The sequence below is a fragment of the Triturus cristatus genome, chromosome 5_2, assembly GCF_964204655.1.
Source record: "Triturus cristatus chromosome 5_2, aTriCri1.1, whole genome shotgun sequence".
Taxonomy (NCBI): Eukaryota; Metazoa; Chordata; class Amphibia; order Caudata; family Salamandridae; genus Triturus; species Triturus cristatus.
The window spans coordinates 501,333,822-501,357,058 of record NC_140588.1 but is presented as its reverse complement, the minus strand read 5'-3'; the positions used below and the strand labels follow the sequence as shown (position 1 = coordinate 501,357,058).

Genomic DNA, 23,237 nt, shown 5'->3' with positions numbered 1-23,237 from the left:
GCTTTTAGTTTCAGCAGATGAGATCCTAGAGGGAGGGCCTTCAACAACAATTCACTTTCAGGAGTGAACTATTCAGCTTTTCTTAAATAAATGTTTATGCTGGGGTATGATGGTTAATAGACACTGAAGGTTGTAAGTGCAACTTTTTATTAGCACGAAGATTAACCCCACTATTGATAGTTAATGCCAGTCATTTTTGTATGTACAAATTAACTGTATTATGTATCTGAAATCGCAGGTTTCTCTAGATATTTTATTGTAAAAGACATGTAACTCCTAGGGGTGAAGGGAAAGCAAGATCACGAGATTGAATAGTACAGTTGTGTGGGAGTAATTATACCAAAATGTAATAGCAACACTAATGTCATGGACTTGGTGGACATTTTCTGTGCTGAGTTTTTTAATGCATCTTTTTAGGTCTCGGGATGGGGAAAGAAACATGGGTATTAAATGGGCTTTCTAGGTTTTTACCATTTTCGTAGCAATCCACTTGCCAAACAAAACCAGATTCACCTCATTGTGGTGTGTTGTACACAAGTGCAACAAATACAGGTACTGCTGCTGCTTTTATAATTTTCTAGTGCCTCTCAAACTTCTGGTGCGCCTGTGAGTTGGAGAAGGTGGAGAGATGATTGTACAGGTTGCGGAGTTATATCTGCAGAGGTATATTTTTACTGTATTTTATTGATTTTAAAAAAACAAAAAAATATGCAAAATAAAAAGTACAAAAACATAGTGCCCTATACACTTCACAGCGATGAGGTAAAAATGTAAGCTTATACATTACTAAATAGCACAAGTCTCTTGTTTGTAGTTTGAAAGCCGAGCTTAACAAATGTTGCTAGCATACGTACTTTTACAACTTTAAAAAACAAACACGTAACTGCCACAGGCAAATCAATGGGGAAATACAATCTACTTCTAGAAATAATCCATGAGAACTACCAGGTATCTCCATATATTACATGGGCCCGTAAGGTCAATTGCCAACTTGTTCCAAGGTTTATCTGGAATGTCCACATGCATTGGCTCGTTTGACATAGTCTAATGTTTGTCAGCCTTCCAACATTGACTATGTTGATCAATAAATGAGTCCACTTTGGAATAGAGGCCTGGCCACCAGTAGTAATTTCAAAATATATTTTACATTGGCATAGTTTCAGGTTGACCTTTCATGTGCCAGTATTGAAAGCTTTTCATGCAACTTAAAGGGGGGGTGGGGGGGGGGGCACAAACAAACCTTATTTTAACAGTATCTTTTCAGTTCATTCAGAAGCTACGGGGGGTGGGGGGCAAGGACCCTCTGTTTTAAATGGGAGGCTGCCCTTCAGCTACAGATTTCTACACTTGAGTCAATTATTTTACCTTAGAAGTTTTATCATGCAGCATGATGGGAGACTAGAGACTCCTTGGGTGAGTTTGTAGGTTGTCTGATTTGTACTGGTTACTTCAAATCTGATTTCTTTCATCGTCATATTGATTATGCTACCTGAAGGTGCCATAAAGTGGCTTGCTTAGGACCGGTCTGAGAGGCTTATGCCTCCTCAACATGCATGGAGTGAATCCAATAGCTAGGCAGGGATTGTTGAGGCCCCAAAGAAGACAGACAGATTGGCTTGCATATCTTTTGAAACCTGTCGGACAAATTAGAATGATTCATCTATGCACTCATTGCTAATAACCATAATAACCTTGTTTTATTATTTATTTATTTATTTTCCAAAACCTTTATTTTGCAAATCAGTGACACAGCTATTCAGCCGACAACCTGGAGGTACGGCAGCTTTAGAAACACAACAGATATGAGTGCCCACATTTCACTGACAGGATATGCAAAGGTTCCATTTTAAATAAACACAAATCCAAACCAAAACACAAGCAAGGCGGTAATCACCATAAGCACCAAAAGGGTTCCCATCAGGGGGAGCGAGCCCCGTTTCGTCCAACAGACACAGATTTATAGTAAGGGAAAGGAGGGGAATTCAGGGACTCAAGAGGACAAACACATTCAGCAAAGAGATCTAAGCCGGAAAAAGGGGGCTAAGGGGAGAGCTGCTCCTCGGGCGGGTCCGGGTCTGGGGGCAGGCATATGCCCCCTCTGTACTGGTTCCATCGCCCCCATACAGAGTGCCATTTCCGAGGGCGCCCTCGAGCACAATACACTGTCTTCTCCCTAAACATGCTCCAATCCATGTTTTCCATCCACGCTGTCAATGTAGGTGGCCTATCAGAGCCCCACAGACGTGCGATGTCGCGCTTGGCTACCATATTCCCTAGGGTCACCCATTGGGTCTGTGCCGCGTCGTGGTCAGTAGGACCCCAAACATTCAGGAGACAGCACCGCGCCTCAGGCTGCATGACGATGCCCGTCACCTCCCCCATCACCTCGTGTACTCGCCTCCAAAACTCCATGATCACACCACATTCCCAAATAATATGTAGAAAGGTACCCACCATACCACAGCCTCTCTTACATAAGCCCGCCCTCAGAGAAACCCATATGAACCAGCCTAGGCCCCGTCACGTATACCCTATGGAGTATTTTAAGCTGCACCAGCCGCAGGCGCGCGGGGATCGCAACCTCTTTGGGAGAAGAAACTGCATACTGCCAATCCTCGTCGTCCAGTTCAAGGCCATCCCTGATCCATTGTTCGCGCAACCCTAGAAGATCTGCCCGAACATTAATAAGTTTCTTATAAATGAGCGAGATCGTACTCTGGCATATGGCCGTCCAGGATCCGGTCCTCCAACGGAGAGGACTCAGGCACCTTCTCACCTTCTACCAGGACTGACCGCAAGGCGTGGCACACTTGGGCGTAGCGGAAGAACTCCGAGTTCCCTAGCTCATATTCCTTCTGCAGCTCCTCGAATGACTTTATCCTACCCTTAACCAAAAGGTCTCCAACCCTGGATATACCGATCAGGTCCCACTTCGCAAACCCTTTTGTATGCCAAAGCTTTCCAAGAATATCGGAGTCAAACAGAGGGGTGGCAAGGGTAAGCTTACCCTTCCAGCCCAGTGAATCCGTCGCCACCTTCCATATACGCACGGCCACCCTTGTGGGCCCCGTAAGGGTTAAGTCGGACGACTTCGAGTACAAAGCTCTGTGGTAATTGCCCCCAAGCAGCAACCAGCGGTCCATGGCGAAGCCAGGGCTCAGCGCCGGACCATACACACCATGGTTAATCGCGCTCAACTGGGTGGCCCAGTAATAACGTCGAATGTCTGGAAGCGCGATACCGCCGTCGTACCACGGAAGCGTCAACTTAGCAATCGCTATGCGCGGACGCCCTTCCCACAATAGCGCGCGCTGGTGGCTTTCGACCTCACGGAAATAACTGGCCGGGACCAAGTCAAGGGTATTCTGCAGGGCATAGAGGAAACTGGGAAGGGACATCATTTTAAACAGGGCGGCACGGCCAAGGGGGGAAAGCGGCAACCGCCGCCAGCCCGCCACGTCCCGTCGCAGACGTGCCAAGGGAGGGAGCAAGTTCTTCTCGTATCGTAAAATGGGGTCGGTGGAGATATAGATCCCCAAATAGAAAAAGCCCTGCCGGGCTATCTGGATCGAGCAGTTGCGCGGGACAGGCGGGACATCCCCACACAGGACATACAAGTAGGACTTCCCCCAATTGATGACAAGGCCAGAGTTCCTACCAAAAGAAGTCAAGACGTCACAAACCACTATCAGAGATTTCTTAGGCGAGGCATAGCAGAATATCGTCGGCGTAGAGTGAAATACGGTCCTCGTGGTCAGGCAACCAGCGAACCCCACGTATATCCGGGTGCCATCGTATAAACGCCGCCAACGGCTCAAGGGCAAGGGCGAACAACAACGGCGACAGGGGACAGCCCTGCCGGGTGCCTCTCCCGAGCTCGAACGGTGTCGACGCCCGCCCGTTCACCACGACGCTAGCAAGAGGCCCCTCATAGAGCACCCTCACCCAGCCTACAAATCCAGGCCCAAAGCCGAACTTAGCTAGCACAGCCCATAGGTATGCCCACTCCACCGTATCGAAGGCCATCGTGGCATCGAGGGACGCCACGATAGCCGGCTCTCGTATCGTGCCCGCCCTAGCAATCACTCCATGAAGGCGTCTAAGATTCAGTGCAGTGTTACGGTGCGGGATAAAGCCCGACTGATCCGGGTGGATCAAGTCGCCAAGCACCCGGACCAAGCGGTTAGCAAGGATCTTAGCAAGGATTTTCGGCTCGGCGTTGAGAAGTGATATCGGCCGATAGGAGCCACACTTGTCCCGGGGCTTACCGTCTTTGTGTATTACCACAATCGTCGCCAGCCGTTGATTGAGCGGAAGAAACCATTCACCCGCGCCTCCACGTACATGGCGCGCAGGTTAGGAGCCAACTTATCAGGATGGAGCTTGTACAGCTCAATCGGCAGACCATTTGGGCCCGAAGCCTTACCAGAGCGCAACGCTCGGATAGCACACGCCACTTCATCTACCGTTATATCCCCATCGAGGTCATCCCTATCAATGGCAGGAAGGCAGGGCAGAGTGATGTCTCGCAGAAGGTCACACGAGTCCTCAGTGGGCCTGTCCGAGACAGAGGTGTATACCGTACGAAAATAGTCTGAGAAACACTGAACTATACCGTCTGGATCAGTGACAACCTCTCCCCCAGCCGTCGACAACTCCGGCACCACACGATTAACTCGCTCTTTTTTTATCCAACCACGCCAGCAATTTCCCGGCCTTATCACCAACATCGTACAAGCGACCCTGCTGCTCTCTATTGAGGGTCTTGGCAGCGTTAGTCACCAGGTCCCTATATTCCAATTGCTTCAAGCTCAAATTATGCAGTGTGGCCGGTGCAACATCCTCTCCCAAGGCCACTTCTAAAGCAGCAATCTCGCCCTCTACTTGTGTCACCTCAGCGTCTCTCCGCCGCTTGGCGGCCACTACCAAGGACAGGGCCTCCCCTCTCAATACCGTCTTAAAAGCTTCCCATAGGGACACCGCTAATTCAACCGAACCCTGATTTTCTTGAAAATAGTGGTCAACTGTCTTCAGCAACTCACTGCGCATCTTGGGGTCACGAAAATACCAGGGGTTAATGGGAGCCACCCTGCCCCCCCCCCCCCGGCCACTATCAAGACGGGCCCACACCGGTGAGTGATCAGATATGCCCCGTGCCATGTGCCTAGCCTCAGACACCAAACAGGCGTGGGCAGCCAGAGTGAGCAGGTAATCAATCCGAGAGAGACTCCCGTGAGCCCCGGAATGGAAGGTATATTGTCTGAGTGGGGTGTCGTAGCCTCCAACAATCTACCAGACCAAAAGTATCTATAAAGTCGGGAAGCCACTTCTGAGCACCCCCGATGTCTCTGGGCGGGTGCCAATCGAGCGTTCCAGAGCCAACCGCATTGAAGTCACCTCCCACCACTAGCAGCCCTTCGGGGAGTTCCAACAAGGCCCTGCCCAGATCAGCAAACGTAGAGGCCTGCAGGGCTGGAGGGACATAAACAGAAACCAATACCAACGTTCTAACCTCCCACCTCCCTGCCACAGCCACCAAGCGCCCCCTGTCGTCAGCAATGGTGGAGTCAACCTCAAATGGTAGGGAAGCTCTGACGAGTATGCCCACACCCCTGGAGCCCGTGGAGAACCCCGAGTGAGCAATGAATTTGTAACCCTTTCTGTTAAGTGCATAACACATATTCCCTATAAGGTGGGTCTCCTGCAGGAGGACCACATCTAGCGAGGTCCGTTTCAAGAATTGCAGGACGATCCCCCATTTAATACGATCCCCTAAGCCATTAACATTCCAGCTAATTATGTTTAAGCCCCTACCCCCCATCCCTGAACAGAGACCCCCAACCCCCCCAGAGAACCACAATCGGACAATACTGACAACCATTGCTACGCCTTGCAAGAAAAGAAAACAACCCCCAACAACAACCCCCACATCCCGAATCCCCCCCCTCCCTGCACCCCTGCGTCAGCTTACTAAGCCCCCCAACTTGCAGTGTGCCTGTCGCCCCATCAAAAACAAATCTACGAAAAGGACCCCAAGGGAGGAAAGGGCTCCTATCTTCCCCCCGCCGCCCTCCCATTACTGCAGTAAGGTGCGAGTCACTGTCCGGAGCTGAGTCAGCCGACACCGGAGATATCACTTCTGGCCATCTCGATCTCCTTCCGCTCCATCCACACTGTCCCGGCCAGGCTGTCGCCGCGGGAGCGCATCCAACCAGTCCCCTGCCATGTCCGGTGATTCGAAGAAGAAAGTCCGATCGTCATAAACCACACGTAGCCTGGCGGGAAAAAGCATGGCATACTTCAGGTCCATCTCCCGAAGCCGCCGCTTTACCCCCAAAAAAACTTTGCCTCTGTTTCTGCACCATCTGGGTGAAGTCAGGATAGAAGCTCACGGAGGCATTCTGAAAAGGCACCGGGCCTGTCACCCTCGATGCTTGCAGGATAGCGTCTCGATCTCGGAAATTAAAGATCTGGGCTACAATCGGCCGCGGGGGGGCTCCCACCTTAGGCCGTCCGCCAGGCACTCGGTGAGCCCGCTCCACCGCAAAAAACCTGCCGAGGCCCTTAGGCGCAAGATGATTCACCACCAAGTCCTCGACAAGTAAATCCACGGAGTGCTCCTCTGAGGTTTCCGGGACCCCAATAAGGCGCACATTGTTGCGCCGGGCCCGACCTTCAAAGTCTTCAAGCCGGCGGGCGGAGAGGTCATTCGCGGTTCGTAACTTACGAACCTCAGCCTGGAGTTCCGAGACATCGTCCGCAAGGCCAGTAGTCTTGAGGTCCAGGGACTTGACCCTCTCATTGGTTTTGCCCAGGTCCGCGCGAATCAAGTTGACATCCACCAAGATTGTGTCCACCTTGTGCGCCAGGGCCTCAAACTGTCGCCCAATCGATGTTTGCATCCCATCTATCGCCCCCTTGATATCCTGCAATGATAATTTCGAGGCTGGGGGCGAATCGGCCTTCTGTGCCTCCAGCGACTGTCCCGATCCACCAGGTGACCCTTTCTGCTGGGCATAACGATCCATATTATTGGATTGGGTATAGCCTCCCCGCCTGGTAGTCTTGGACTTCGACCTGTCTGCCTCCGATTTTTTTACATTTTTATATCCTAGCAAGGGTAACCACTAAGAACTCATGTAAAAGTGTAGTCCCCTGGAGTGGTGCTCACCTACTCCAGTGTTAGTGGGTCCCCAATTATGAAGCCAGTGTCCGTCTGTGGATGGTAAGGTGACCTTGTATCTTTTTGGATCCCTTCATTGACCTTATAAGTAATACATTAGCAAACACTAGTGGTGTTGTGGTTTATTAACCCTGCTCAGTACCTGTTGTGCAATGTGGTGATCTGTTAGGAGGAAGTGCTTGGGTACCTTTACTCTTCCACTTCCTCTCACTTTTTGAGAAGGTTATTGATCTGCTGTCAAATTCGTACTCCCGCTATGTTTAGTTGTAAAATTAAGTTCTTGCAATTAGAATATTAGTCTGCTTGTATGTTGTCTTGGATAGTAGCCAAGTCAACTGTCACCTCCTCCTGCTTCCACACCATAAAGATAATCAAGTAAATCGGGAGCAAAATGTGCCAAGCACTCCTCACCAGCAAGCAGACTACAGAAACTCATCGGAATCTCTGCCCACCTCAGTAAGCATCTCCAGACCTTTCAGAATAAAGCAGCAAGATTCCCTCTTTCATGCACCCACATCTCCTTCCACCTCAGACCTCCAATGGATCCCCGTAAACGAAACGTGCGCAGTTCAACTATTCAAACACACGCACACATCTTCAACAATTTAGGTGCCACTTACCTGAACTGTAGCATCAACTTCCACGCCTCCACCAGACACCTTTGTCCATCAAACCCCTGTTTACCACTGTTCCCTGCATCTGAAGATCCAGTGGCAGCTCCTTCTAGCACAAGAATCCTAGATCATACCCCCGCCCCATTCCTCTTTTTCCACCCCCACCACGTCCCCTTCACATTAAGGCTCCCAGGTCAATTCTAGAATTCAGGAAGAAACTTGGCTCTTCACATTGGACAGAAACCGCGCACAAACAGCAAGCAATCTTCTCAGTGCCAGGATCCCCCCCAGGGTGAGATGCACGCATTAAAAGTACACTTAACATACTTCTCCCCACCCTTGAAGCATTACAATTAGGTCTTCCATCCATCCAATAAATAAGTGATTTTGGGTGAGTCACGAACTCCTGAATATCTTCCCCATGAATAAATCTTTAAATTTTCAAGTCCCAGTCGTTCAATTGTACTGTAATGCACCTCTGAACCTTTCAACATTCTTGAAACCATCTTTACCATCTATGAATTGACTAAAAATGCCCCCCAAACAGATTCCACTGGCGTCAATGGTGATTACCTTCTTACTCTTTCCATCCTAAGGATTTAGAGCTGGAGCCCTTAAAATCTTTTCGATAACTTGGATAGCTTCACCCTGTCCCTCATTACATGTAAATTTCTTTCTCAGCAACTTTTTGAAGTTCTACGTGAAGAGCATACACGTTTACCAATGTGGATAGTATTCAGTTAATGCACAGAAGGATCAGCATGCATCTTTCAGTTTTTGCGCATCCCTGATGGCATTCAAGATGTATTTGGGGAAATGCCCTTTGAAAAAACTGTTATTCATATAATCGGTTTAAAAAATAAAAACAAAAAAAGCATGTCTTTTTTGCTTGGCTGATCGCCTTTCCTTTACTTTTGTTTCACTACTAAGAATGTCTTGCAAATGAGTAATCCAGCAGAAGTAAATTGAATTCTCCATACCCTCTTCTCGTAGAACTTCAAAGATGGGGAAAATAGATGACTCAATGAGGCGAGTGGGGTTGAGGTTTGTTCTTGGTAAGAGTTTTTATGATTGAGATTCTGAATCTAGTGAGGACTGTTTTATCTTGGCTATGTTCAGATAATATGGTACATAAGTGAGTACCCCAGATCGCACTAGGCTGTTCTGTTGATTTCCCCCCACCTATGGATTGCCAGTTTTCTTTCTTGTGTGTGTTTTTTTTTTTTTTTTCTTTTCTTATAAAATAAATTAGTAACTTAAGATATTGGTTGCTGAGTCTTGACCTCCTATTCATTGGGAAGCTAATTTGCTAATTTTTCTCCACTAGTTCTGTGGTATTTCCTATCCTCATTCATCATCATCATCATCATCATAGGCTTTATTTCGATATAAAAAATCTTAAAAAGCAGTACATTTGGCACAGAACAATAGAACAATAAAAATCGCCAATACATTACCATACAATTCATTATAAAAATATTCCCAATAAAATAGATAAAATCATTTAAGAACCAATTAAACAAGATAGGAACGCCTAGATCTTATGCGCCAGGCCCAACCCAGGAACTTGGCTATGCCACAGGCATAAAGTGGGCGTGGATCATTTTTTAAGACGCGTAAGGCCTCCTTAAAATGCCTTGTCCCAAGATCTCTGCATAGTGGTTTTAACCATCTACTACGGGGAAGAACGTAGGCCGGACATTCAAAAAAACAGGTGCGGGATTGACTCTATCCTGTGCTCACAAAATGGGCACATGGGGGGTAGTATGGGTCAAGTGCTTCCACCTAGAGGTAAGAACCCCGACAGGGAGTAGGCCTATCCTAAACTGAAAATACAGTGCCCTATCACCGTTTTGTAACTATGTCCAGATATGATTCACAAAAGGGTATATCTTTTATTAATAGGAAGTCCAAGGAGGTTCTACACAATTTGGAATTACTAGATCTGCCATCAGCTACCCAATTCCAATATATTTTCTTGAGCGCGGGTATTGGGGGAGCAGTTCTATTGAGCCAGGCATTGCCAAGACCCAAGCTGAAGAGAAGACGCTTAACTTCTCTCAGCCAATGGATCTTGGACCAACCCGGCGACTCCAGTACATCCGTTAGGCCATCCGCAAAGCAAGACAGCTCTGGGACTCTCCAAATTCTTGCCCATAAAAGAGGGCGAAGCCTAACTTGGTCGCCAATTGATCTTAACCCCATGTCTAGTAGCAGAGGGAGGGTTGGGGTGCTATAGGGAAGCCCCATTAGGTCTTTCAAAAACTTGCTTTCCGAGTGAGACAACTGGTCCACCTTGTATGTCCCCCAGAGTTCAGCCCCATATAAAGCTGCACTAACACCCCTTGCCCTGTAAATGTCAAGAATTGGTGCAATGGGTTTTAGGGTTGAGGCTCGTTGTTCCTTGAGAAGGACACCCAATACCCTTTTATGGGTCAGCAACATCTTATGTAGGTGACATTCCCAACTCATCGAGTCGCAAAGGCGGATACCAAGATAGTCAAACTCAGTAACCCTCTCTAGAGAAACAGCATCTAGAATTGGCTGTTTAGTGGTCTTTTTTGGGGGGTTGAGGACTAAATATTTTGTCTTCCCAGTATTGATAACCAGCCCCCTTACATCACAGAAGGATTTGAAACTGGTTAGCAAGCTCTGCAGGCCTACTGGGGTTTTGGAGATCAGGAGGGTATCATCTGCAAATAGGAGGGTAGGTATTCTTCTGCCAGCCAGGGATGGTGCATCTGATGGAATTTTCGATAAGTGGTCCACCACTCCATTCACATACAAGGAAAATAGAGTGGGGGCTAAAACACACCCCTGGCGTACTCCTCTATTTACAGGTATTCGGTTTGTTTTTTGACCCTGATTACCCCACCTGATCTGCGCAAAGTTGTCTGCATGCAACTTTACCAATAAACTTAGGAGGTAGGGGGGGGGATGCCCAGGTCATTCAACACACCCCAAAGTTGGTTGCGCGGAACCAGGTCAAAGGCTGTCCGCAAATCTATGAATGCGAGATACAGACTGCCCTTGCCCAGTACAACCACTTTCCAATAGAGCATCAAAAGCCGAAAGGATTGTTCTATCGTCCCCATACCTGATCTAAAACCGGCCTGAAAATCCAAAAGTATACTTTCTTCCTCAATCCATTGTAATAACCTACCTAAAACCACCTTGCCTGCCACTTTCTGGGAGGAGTCTAGAAGGCTTATAGGGCGATAGTTGGCGGGGTCAGACCGGTTTCTTTCTTAAAAATGGGAACTTCAGCGCCCTTCCATGAATCTGGGAGAGTTGCCCCACTGAAGCTAGCATTCAGTAGAGCGACAAGTTTCGCCCACTCTACTGGGTTAATACGAAGCAAATCCCCTGGCAAGACCGTCCGGGCCTGCGGCTTTATTAGGGACAAGACAAGTGATAGCCCCCACCACTTCCTTAACAGTGAACAAATGTTCCTCAGAGACCACAGGGTATTACAGAATAACTTTCAGTCTCTGTACTCGGTGCCACAGTATAGAGCTGGGAAAAGTGGTCGAACCACGCGTCCTCTGGTATGTTAAATGTTATTAATGAGTCCGCGGGCTTATCCCTTGCTCTTATTAAATCCCAGAAGCCCTTTGAGTCCTTCCTTGTGCTAGCAGCCTTTAGGTCATGCCAAAACTGATCCTCCCAAGCTAATTTGGCCTCCTTTATAATCCTCCTTTGGTTGCCCCTCGCTGCACTAATCAATGCTCTGTTCTTAGTTTTAACTGCCTTAATTAGTTCCTTTTTAGCCTCACGGCAAGCAGGAGTGAACCACCCGACATTGCCCTTTGAGGCACCTCTTGCATTGGGTTTCTTTCCCATGGAGCGGACTAAAAATAGATCGCCCAGTGCATGCGTAGTTTCATCGAATAATAATGAGATCTCCTGGGCACTACAAAACGGGGAATCCAAACGGTGGGGAACATTTGACATTATTAGGTTAACCTCCTGGATCTTGCACTCCCTGGCAGCAAAGTTATTCCATTTTAGGCGCCTACCACAGTTTGAGGGGCATACTTCATGTGTAGCTCTCCACGTGTGAGGGAATTGAGGTGAGGGGTGGCCTGACCAAGGGAGGCACAGGGATAGAGATAATGGATTATGGTCACTGTCGGTAGATGGCAGGACCACCATATCCAACAAGTAGGGCCATAGACAGTAGTTCAGCAGAATGTAGTCAATCTGTGAGGAATGACCCACTCTATTGAACGTATGGGCCCCCATTTGATCTGAGTTGGATCTACCTTTAGTGGCTCTAAGATGGTACTCCAAGCAAAGTGCATTGAGATCATTGGCACCTTGATTCCATCTCCTGATTGGTGGAATTTGCTATGTTGGAATACCTCTCCTATTATCGTCTTCCCTCGTACCCAACACATCGTCCAGGGCAAGGGGTTCAAACGTACAATTAAAATCCCCTGCTAACAGGATAAGGGCGTCGGATTTAATATTTCTGAGTTCCTCATCGAGGCCAGTTGAGGATAACGTAGATGAACCCCCCGTGCTCCTCTAACATAGATGTTCAGAATTTCAAGTACTTTCCCACCACATGGACCTCTAACTGTTAGCCTTTGGAGATCGGGAGACTTCGTAATAATAAGTTTAATAGAATATCGCAGGGAAATATTCACCCAGATTGTCAGCCCTCCCGAAGGACGACCTTTCCCTCCCTTTGAGCGTACAGCGGGGACAGAATGAGTGGTATAACCCATCTTGTGTTGGGGTTCCAGGGACCAAGTCTCCTGGAACAAGCAAATCCCATATGATTCGATCATGGCATTCCAATCTGGCAAACCTAAGTTCCGTCCAAGTCCTGCTATATTCCAACTAACAACCTTCAATGGGGCACTACCTCCCTCCTCCTGTCCCGACTCCAAATTTCTGACGAGGGGGGCGCTAGCAAAGGTCGCAGTTGCCTCAATAGTCTGCAGTGACGTAGTCTCATTAGGTGTAGTGGCCTCCTTCAGAACAGCCTTGGTTTGAACGGGCAGGACAAGTGGTTCGGGGCGTGGCAAAGGCAACTGCAATTGTTCCCTAGGGGAATTTATATTAGATGGAATACAGGTAGGAGGCCTCACCAGTTCTGCGCCAGTCAATTGGCTGATGCTTGGCGACTCCTCTGATACCTCAAAATATGTTTCCCAAATTGGGCAAGTAGGATGTCAATAATACTGCAAAGGCCAGTCTCGTGGTTGGTACGAAAACTTGTCGGAAAAGCTAGGTTGGAGGAGGGGTAGACAGAACTGTCTGCCGTCCCTCACTTCCCACCCATAAGGACCAACTGTCTTCCCAGGCAAATTAGGGGAATAGAAATAACCGAGGTCATGTATGTCAATTTGGCCCCGACGGGCGGGTGGACTATATGCCCTCTGAGGTCCACCACATACATAGCTGGCCAACCTTGGGTCGTCAAAATTTACAATAATGCAGTCCCCATTTATAGTTTTTTTGTTTAGAGCCAATCCAACCAACTCTCCTAACGTGTATGATCCGTCCCCCCAAGGGTTTAGGCAGAGGCCTATTTTTTTTTTAACCAAAAGAGTCTTGTTATACAAATCCTCGAAGGTCTCCCGCTTGCCCGGGCTAAGCTCAGGCACCCCAGTCAAAACTGCTACATAAGGCTGGCAAGCAGGGGGGAGATTAACGTTGGTCCCCCTTCCCTCTCTTAGTCCCTCGCCAGTCGAGTGAGTGCAGGCCTTAACAGGCTGAAATGCTTCAGGGATTGGAATCGTAGATGGGCTAGAGGCCGTAGGCGGAAGGGCAGAGGTACTGGGGTTATCTTTAGAGGCAGTACCAGAAACTGTGGGACAGGCCTCCTTTTTACTTAACTTAGTGTTGGATATTTTAGTGGGCTTAGTTTTATTTACGGACTTGATTACTAACGGACCGGACTTCCTTCCTATCCCTAAAGTTGGAGGGGTAGGCTGTGGGGCACAAACAGATGCCTCCAGAGCAACTGTTGGAGTACCTGTTATAGAGGCTGGACTTTGAGGGACTATGTATGGCTCCCCACTGTCATCCCCTCTCCCAAGTCCAACCTCCATATTTCTCAACTGTAATTTGATAAATGTTTTTAGCGAGAAATTATCCAGGGTTACCTGCTCCATTTTATCCACCCGCTGTAAGAGCCCTCCAATTTTGTCCAACACCGGGAGAAGCATAGTTCATCATTTTCTCTAGGTGTGTTACAAGTAGGGAATCCGGGAGTGGTTGGGTTAAAGGGCCTCCAAGCGGTACTCCACAACCAGTGTTCACCGTCCCTCCTGATATACCCTCCTCTGCATCTTTCTGTGACGGGCAAGAATCTCGCCCCATTTTCTTATAAGGGCCACCCAGCTTTGCACCAGCCTGCCTATGCCTCTTGTAATCTTTAACCAATTTGCCTTTCTGCAGAGTGAGCAACCTTTTCCTTTTGGTAGAGGCAGGGTGACTTTCCGCCTGTACCACTGGGGCTGGAACAACACTTGTTTTTGCGAGGTTTAGGGGACTGGCCAAGGGTGAGAACATAGTGTCCGCCTCATTAATCGATATATCTGTGGCCATATTATGTTCCACTTGTAGTACAGCATCTGTCAGCACTTCAAGATTATCTATATTAGCTCTCAAAGCTGCCACCCGGGGATGGTCCAGGGGAGGGGGGACATGGGGGTGGGGCTCCTGGCTGTGTTCAGGTGAAGGCACCAAAGCTAGCGGTCCCAACGATGAACGTCGAGTACCAAGGGGCCCTCGCGACAAACGGCGCTCAGCCATGACAATTTCCTTATCAATTACATTGGCTACGCGGGTAATAAAACGATCCATAGTGCCAATCAAAATCCCCCCCCCCCCCTGCCTCCCCCCCCTCAGACTTTTACCGGAGCGAGTTGACATTGCAAGCGGGCGCTCAGTCCAAATCAAGTCCCAACACACTAGCACAGCCCCCCTAAGACAAGGGATTAATGATAATGATGATTTCAACTTATCTAGTGGGGCGTAGCTGGATGCAATGAGTGTGGCCCAGCCCAGCCTCGTCCATCCACGGACGGCCACAGACGGCCCGCCCTCTGCCCGGGCTCAGCCCGGCGCCGCCCGCGCGCGTCCCGCGACGCGGGAAGAGCGACAGTCCTTTAAGCGCCTCCGGGCGCGTATGCAGCGCGTATGCAGTGCTAAGCACTGTGGGGGCTGTGGTCTCCGGCCGTGAATGGTGGCAGCAGCAGCGGCACGGAGAAGGCACCCAGAAGCGACCCAGAAGCGACGGCAACAAGCCCAACACCGGGGCGTCCGGGAAGAATCACCAACAGGTAGGCAGGTTCAAACAGAACAGGGTTCCCGCTCTACAGCAAGAGCGACGGTCCTTTAAGCGCCTCCGGGCGCGTATGCAGCGTGTATGCAGTGCTAAGCACTGTGGGGGCTGTGGTCTCCGGCCGTGAATGGTGGCAGCAGCAGCGGCACGGAGAAGGCACCCAGAAGCGACCCAGAAGCGACGGCAGCAAGCCCAACACCGGGGCGTCCGGGAAGGATCACCAACAGGTAGGCAGGTTCAAACAGAACAGGGTTCCTCGAATTCAAAATGTACTGACTACTAAACTGTTCTGTAATTTCTTTTAAAAACACAATAGATTTCTGAGGATTTGTTTTTGTTAATCTCTTGTTCTCCAATCACTTTCCAAAAGATTTTCCGTTCAAAATATTAAACAATTCATTCAGATATACTCTGGCATCCTTTTTTCCTATGAACCGCTTTACCTTCACTTTGCTGTCAGGAGAGTTCTGTGCTCTGAAGTGAACGAGATTATGAAGCTCTGCGTTACTGCTGCTCTGCTCTCACACAAAGACTTATTTTTGTTGTAGCAAAAAGGGCCACTTAAGACAGGCTTGTGTCATCAACTCATAAATGTACATAACCTGTTTCATAACCCCAGCCTCACTAACACATTAAATTTGACATCTCCACCCAACCCTCAAAACTCCCAACTTGAAGGATTGTATGAACCAAAAGGTCGTATGTCCTTCCCCTTTTTTCCCCCCTCCCTCACTGCCTTTTCTTCGCATTCTCCAATCTCTTGCTCGCACCCCATTTAGCAACCTAAGTGACGTCACTTATTGTGTTTCACAGCCCCGGACATTAACTTCTTCTCCAATGCCCCCCCCCCCACCCCCCCCCTCCTCCCCGGCCGGTTTCTCCAGCTCTCGACTCTCCACTTCCGCCCTTGAATACTGCATTTAAACTGACACCTATTTGACTGTTTTTTGAGTAATATGCAGTCCTTTGCAATGAAGATTCCGTGATCAGTAGGCACAAAACTTAAGTCCTATGCCGTAAGCTCATGTAGTAAGAAGATAATATGTATGAAATCACATAACAAAAGGGGGCATACTTGATTGGAGTGGGGCATACTTGATTGGAGTGGGAAACATGAGACCACAAGGGAGGGAAACAGTAAGGTTCAGACACTGCCCCCTTTTTCTGTTATTTTCATATAGGCATCTACATCAAAAAGGACATACAGCAATTTGAACAATTTGGCAGTAGCCAGACCTGTCGCATAGTAATTAAAAATCAGCAGCAGGAGCATTCTCCCCCACCCTCCTCCCTCCGTTCCCGCCCTACGCAGACCCTCCCCTAAACTAAGCCCCCAAGCCATTTCCCCCATATTTTACGAAACTTTCTGGGGCAACCCCTTGCAGCGTACAGCGTCCGTTCCTGCGCAGCGCACCAATCCACCCCTCTCCGCCATTTGTCTCCTCTGGGTGGGTCAGCCTGCTTCCAGGTGGCCGCTATATCCCTCTTGGCCACCACCAGGGCCGTGGTTAGGAAATATTGCTCGTTACGGGAGCCATCCAGCCCATCCGTTATGCCCAACAGCGCTAATCGAGGGTCATGGGGGACCTCCCACCCCAGAACGTCAGTTAATTCAGCTTCAATCTCCCCCCAGAAGCATTCCAGGCGAGGGCAAGACCAGACCATATGAAAGAAATCTGCCGGTTCCACCCCGCACCGAGCGCACGAGGCCCCTTGGCACAGGCCCGCTCGAACAGACGCTCCGGGGTCAGGTATGCAGTGTGAAGATAATAAACCTGGATAAGCCTCAATCGAGCCGATGCGGTGATCGTCCTGGGTGCAATAAGGGCGTCCCTCCAATCATTGTCGTCCAGAGGACCCACCCAGGCCTCCCACCGCTGCTTCAGCCCACTCCAGTCCATCGGGGTATTATTAACCAAGGATCGATGAATACGGGAGATGCCCCCCCTTCCCAAGACATCCCAGCATCACCTGAGCTTCAGGCGGGCTATGGTCGGGGAGTTTGGAGTCTAGGGGGACGTGAGATTGGAGCGCATGGCGCAGCTGGAGATAACGATAAAATTGCGAGGGATGTAAAGAAAACAGACTCCGGAGCTCTTGAAAGGAGCACATGTGGCTTCCCTGCCAGACGTCACCCAGGCAGGAGATCCCCCAGGAGGTCCCAGCTGCGAAAGCCGCCAAGCCCCGCCACCTCCCGCATCCAAGTGCCATGCCATAGCGGTGTAACCCGGGTTAGTACCCTCAACCACCGGGTGTGCCGTAGGGCCGCTCGCCACGCCAGAAAGGGGGCCCGCACGACCTCTGGAAGCGATCTAGGGATCGTCGCTCCTTAGAGCATATTCTGAATAGAAGAGAATCCGGTGAGCTGCACCTCCAATATAAGCCGGATCATCCTACCCACCTGAAAACCAGTCGTGGACCACCAGCAGCCGCGTAGCGAGATAGTACAGGTAAAGATTTGTCATGCTCAGGCCGCCGTCATAGGAGGGAACTCTAGAGCGGTCTAAAGCCAACCGGGATCTACCTCCACCCCAAAGAAATTTAGTCGCGGTCTTGTCCAGGTCCTGAAACCAAGAGCGGGGGAAGGAGCAGGGCGTGTTTTGGAGCATGTATAGAAACCGAGGGAGGATCATCATCTTATAAAGAGCAATCCTTCCCAACGGATTCAATGGGAGTGACTGCCACTTCATCATATCTGATCTGGCCTTGTTAACCACGGGGGCCACATTGAGAGCCCAGCACAGTTCCGGGAGAAGGGTAACCCAAATCCCCAGGTATTTAAAGGACAGTTGTCGGAGGGGAATGTCAGACTGCCAATCAAAACACTCCCGTGAAGGGTGTAACGGGACCAGGACAGACTTCCCGGAGTTCAGACGGAGACCAGATGCCTGCACAAACCGATGAAGAATCCGGCGCACCCGAGACAGCCGGATCTGAGAGATAAATAAGAACATCGTCCGCATACAACGCAATTTTATCAGGGACCATACCCGGCCAGTCCCAGCCACGGAGAGCAGGATCCGCACGGATGAGCACAGCCAGGGGCTCCGTCGCCAGGGCGAAGAGGAGGGGCGAGAGCGGGCCGCCCTGCCGTGTCCCCCGCCCTATGGAAAACGCGCGGGGACAAGGTCCCATTGACCAGCACCCGAGCTCGTGGGTCCGCGTATAGAACCCGAACCATGGCGCAAAACTGGGGGCCGAACCCCATTTGCTCTAAGGTGTCCAAGATATTCCCACCCCACCGAATCAAAGGCCTTCTCGAAGTCCACCAGTAGAAGGGCCAGATAAGGAGAAAGGCGCCCTCGGTGGGCCAGAGCAAGATGCAGGCGCCGCAGGCAGTGTCTGGTTCCTTGGTTCGGTATAAACCCGCATTGGTCCGGGTGAACCAGCGCGACAAACGGGCGCAGCTGTTGTGCAAGGACGGTAGCGTATACTTTAAGCTCTGTGTTGATAAGAGATCGGCCGGTAATCGGAGCAGGACTGTGATGGGTGTTGAGTCTTCGGCAGGACGACTATAGTGGCGGTATCTGTTTCTCGCGGGAATGAACCCTTCTCCACCGCCTCTGCAAAGAGATCCCGAAGCCGCAGGGCCAGGGTGTCACGGAAATGGGCATAATTCTCCTGTGGAAAACCATCCGGTCCCGGGGTCTTCCCTGCCGCCAAATGGGTGATTGCCGTCTCGACCTCCTGCAGGGTAATGGGCAGGTCCAAGGCCTCGCTATCCTCCTGCCCCAACCGCGCCAGGGCTGCCCCACACCCCCTCCTCAATCCCGCAAGGGGGATCCCCTGCGCCCGGTATAGTTGGAATAGTAGTCTGCAAAGGTTTGAGCTATTGCCACCGAAACCGTGTGTCTCACCCGCGGCGTCCGTGATGGCCGGAATCACCCGGCCTGCACGAGGGTATGTGGCCAGTCGATGCAGGAGCGTTCCCCCCCCCCTGTAGACCCGGGCCACCGAGGAACGCCAAAGAGTCTTTGCCCCATCCAGAGAGCGCATGCGTATCTCCTCTCGGAGAAAGGCCAGCCGTCGCGCCCGTGCGGTGTCTCCCAACGCGTCCTGGTCGCACTCCAGGGCCTGCGCTTCACAAGCTGTAAGTTGCTGGAGTTGGCGTCGACGCTGCTGCTGCAGATGCCCCTTTGCAACCCCTCTGATAGTCGCCTTGCCGGCTTCCCAGAGGACAGCCGAGGAAGAGACGGAGCCCACGTTGTGAAGGTAGTACTCCGCAATCCCCTTCTCTACCACCCTCCGAAAGGCTTTGTCCTGAAGGAACCAGGCGTTCAAACGCCACGTCGGACGGGTGGAAAAGGGAGGCGGGCCAAGAGCCAGAAGCACCGGCGATTGATCAGAGAGGCCTCTTGGAAGAATGCCGACATCACAAACCCCTGCACATTCGGTAGAGGGGACAAAAATTAGGTCAATACGGGCGTGGGAATGGTGCGCTGCAGAAGTGTGGGTATATTGGTGATCGTGTGGGTGCCAAACCCACCAAACGTCACACAAGCCCTGGGCCTCAGCCCAACATGATAACTGTTTAGCGCGAGCGGTCCTGGTAAAGGAGACCGGACCCAGCGAGTCCAGATGGGGTGTGTAGACAGCGTTGAAGTCTCCACCGAGGACAAGAGACCCCGTCGGGAGTTTGGGGAGGAGATCCGCAGTGTAAGCGAGAGCGGTCTGCAGCAGGGATGGTGCTGCGTAGAGGGACAGCAGTGTAAGCGGCCGCCCCTCCAGGGCGCCACATACTGTAACGGCCATACCCTTAGGGTCTAAATGCACCTGGGTCAGTACAAAGGGAAAGGAACGCTTAAGCAGGATAGCCACTCCCCGGGAGCCCCTAGCGAAGCCGGAGTGCCAGATCCTATTGTATCCGTAGCGGGCGAGGAAGGGACATTTATTACCCATAAGGTGGGTCTGTTGAAGGAGGAGGACATCAATCTCCGCACGCTGCGCATATTTGAGGACCGCCATGCGCTTGAAGCGATCCAGCAGGCCATTGACATTCCAGGACAAGACGCGCACGGCAGCTTTGGGCATGGGTGTGTCCGCCATGGTAGCAAGCAGGGGCATGCAGGACAGGAGATAGACAAAGTGGCCGCGAAAGGGAGCCGTGGGTGGGTCGGGAAGCTCGCATGAAGCCATCTCCCAGCGGGCACTGCGCCCACACTGGGGCCAATGAGCGCATGGGCAGGAAAGCTCCCCGGAAGGAGGGACATGAAGAGATCGGACAGGAGAGCAGGTCAAACACTACATGATGCCTTAGAACCATAACAGCGAGGCTTGCACCCTCTAACAAAATCCTCCCTAGGAGGAAGAAACAACCCCAAACAAACCCCAACCCCGCACCCCCACCCTATACTTCGAAAATAGAAGCATCTGTCGCCCTAACAGTGTATAACCAAAACCAAGCTAAAACGCTCGGGCCTGAGTGCCAGTGAACCCCCTTAAGAAATCAGAGCAGACCCAATTCACCCGCCCTGGCCGAGAGCAACAAGTGTGTAGGAGCACCGAGGCCCGACTGCGAAGTCCAACAACCAGGAAGCACATCCTATTCTCCCCTCCCCGGCAAAAACATTACAAGCAGTAGATGGAAGTCAAATGGTAGGGCTGCGGGAAAGATCCGAAGTGTCCACTTGAGGAGCAGGCTGGGTCCCAGAGTCCGCCCGCTGGGGGGGACACGCCCGCTGCCCGGCGGCGTCAGGACCGGTGGGCGCCACAGAGGAGGCCCCGGACGCCCGTCGCAGCCGCCCCCCGGAGCGCACGACAGTCACCTCCTCCCCCCGACGCGCCTCCGGGGCAGCGTGCGCTGTAGTCGTCTGGATCTGGAAGATCGGGGCGCCCCTCGCCCCTCCCGCCCCTCCACCGGTGATCCCCGACCAGAGTGTTGCTGGGGACATTCCTCTGCGAGCCAAGCCCAGGCCGCCCGTGGCATGTCAAAGAAGGTCTTTTGCTGAAAAATGACTCTGAGGTGGGCTGGGAACTGCAGCTGATATTGGAGGCCAATGGATCGCATCGTCTGCTTTACCTCCATGTAGGAGCGCCGGAGCTCCTGGACCTCTCGGTGTAGTTTCTGTTATGTGATTTAATAAATATTATTTTCGTATTACATGAGCATAGAACGTCTTCAACTTGTGTACCTACTGATCACTGAATCTTTATACCAAGGGACTGCGTGTTCCTCAAAAAACAATCTTTACCCATGGTCCCTGGCATACCTTTGCGTTCCCTTGTCATTAAACGCCTATCTTACTGTGGCAAACAATGACAAATTAGCCTTGATCAGTATTCAATTGGGTATGCATAAATAGCTTTTTGTTGGTGGAGATGCCTCACACACTTTGTATATTGGAGAAAGATTTATTGCCCCTCTCCAATACCTCCTGGGAATTAATTCAGACCACACAATTCATGTGTCTACCCATTGTTTCTTTAAAGACTGAGAGGTTCTTTCATTTGTTTAATCCTCTTGAGGCCCGACACCAGATAATCTTCTCCCAAATATATCCCCAATAAATCTGGGCACCCTCTATCTGAAAGCATTGGTAACAATTGTACCCAGCGCATGCTGCTCTTTCCTTTCCACACCACTTCATGTCTGCTACTATGCATCCCTACTGAGCTACCATAGATCCTTCGGTGTGCATTTTCTGATGCCTATCTGATAATGAAATGTCTTACAGACCATGAAACTATTTCTCGTTCAAACCTTTAACGCATCCTAGGCGAAAGAAAAGGACAATTATTAACTTTTCCTGAAAATTTGAAATTAAAGTAGAACTATTTGTTTTCTCACATTCTTCTGATATCAGCCCCTGACGAACCTAATATGGCTGCTTCGGTTGTTGCCCCTATGCAGAATGAATGTGTTCCATATAACTGAGGGAGCTTACCTTTACTTAACAAAATTAACTGCATTACTCCTAATAATTTTTAACTTTATATTCTTTTGCCATTTTTATGGCAACATATTTCTGTACCCTAAAATTGAGTTTTGTTTCAGTACTTACATTTTTTTTCAACAGGCCATATACCTGCCACTCCACTTTGATTCAGCCAAACCCACTTTCCTCTTCCCAACTGATCTGTCTTGTAAGCCCTCAACCAAATCCTCAGTCTTCCCTCCTCAAATACACCATGTACTAAACCCAGATTCCCTCTTGACCCCAGTAATTCTGAAAAATAACCATAACATGCATAACTTGAAGTGATGCTTCCAACTCATCACAAACTGCGAAATCTCCTACCATTAACTGTTGTGATTGGCTCCCTTTAATATTGGTTTCCTATTTTGTTACCTATTCAAATCCTTCAAAACTTTACTAACTAATGGAGTTTGCACAGTCAAAGCCCCACCACAACATGCCATAAAATGATACCCTTGCTTACTTCCCAGAGATAGTTGTATGTGACAAACCTTTGTCTGTTAAACCCAGAACAAACTTCAATCATCTTCTGATTCTCCACTTTTTCATTACTCGTGTGTTACAATGTTACCATGTGACAAACTCTAGCCAAGCCTAGCTAGAGCTTATTGTTGGTTTGATAATAGATTTCTCTACCAACTCTGCTATTAACACGCCCCATGCCCAATTGATCTGTGGAAGTTCGCTTTTGTTGCAGTCATACAGTGAAAACTTTGCCACTGAAAGCAAGACAAAGTCTTATGATGTTCTGAACACCGCATGACCTGCTTTAAAAACAATATTGAGCTGTAAACACTTCAACATAAAAGCCTGTAACAGTCTTAAGACCCTCAAGTCTCTTGCATTGCCTGTTCACTAGTTCTACAACCACCAAGTTATATATGTGAAATGGAACTGTTTTATTCTGTAGTTCCTCACACCAAGCATACAATAGTGCTACCGGGGGAACAGTTCTAAAAATCTAATACTGTGACCTTGTTGTAGCCAATGAGCAGGCCAACACCCTGCCCACCATATGCCCTCCTAGAATATTCCAAAACCTTTTAACCCCTTCTGCATCTGAATACATTTGTATTTGCCAGATAGTGTCATCTAGGAAATATAAAGAAACTCCATTGAAGCTGTCTAGAAAACTCAACCAAACCCAAGTCCGCTCGTATGTGGGCTGTCACTTCAATACTATGATGCGGTAATGTTGTTCCAAACAGACATGCTAACGG

The 23,237-nt window shown here is 49.8% G+C and overlaps 1 protein-coding gene across 3 annotated transcripts in view; it reads left to right on the top strand.

Moving 5' to 3' along the window:
• The window catches only part of LOC146823212 (uncharacterized), a 216,136-nt gene that overhangs the window by 77,011 nt on the left and 115,888 nt on the right, over nt 1-23,237 (top strand). The window lies entirely within an intron of this gene.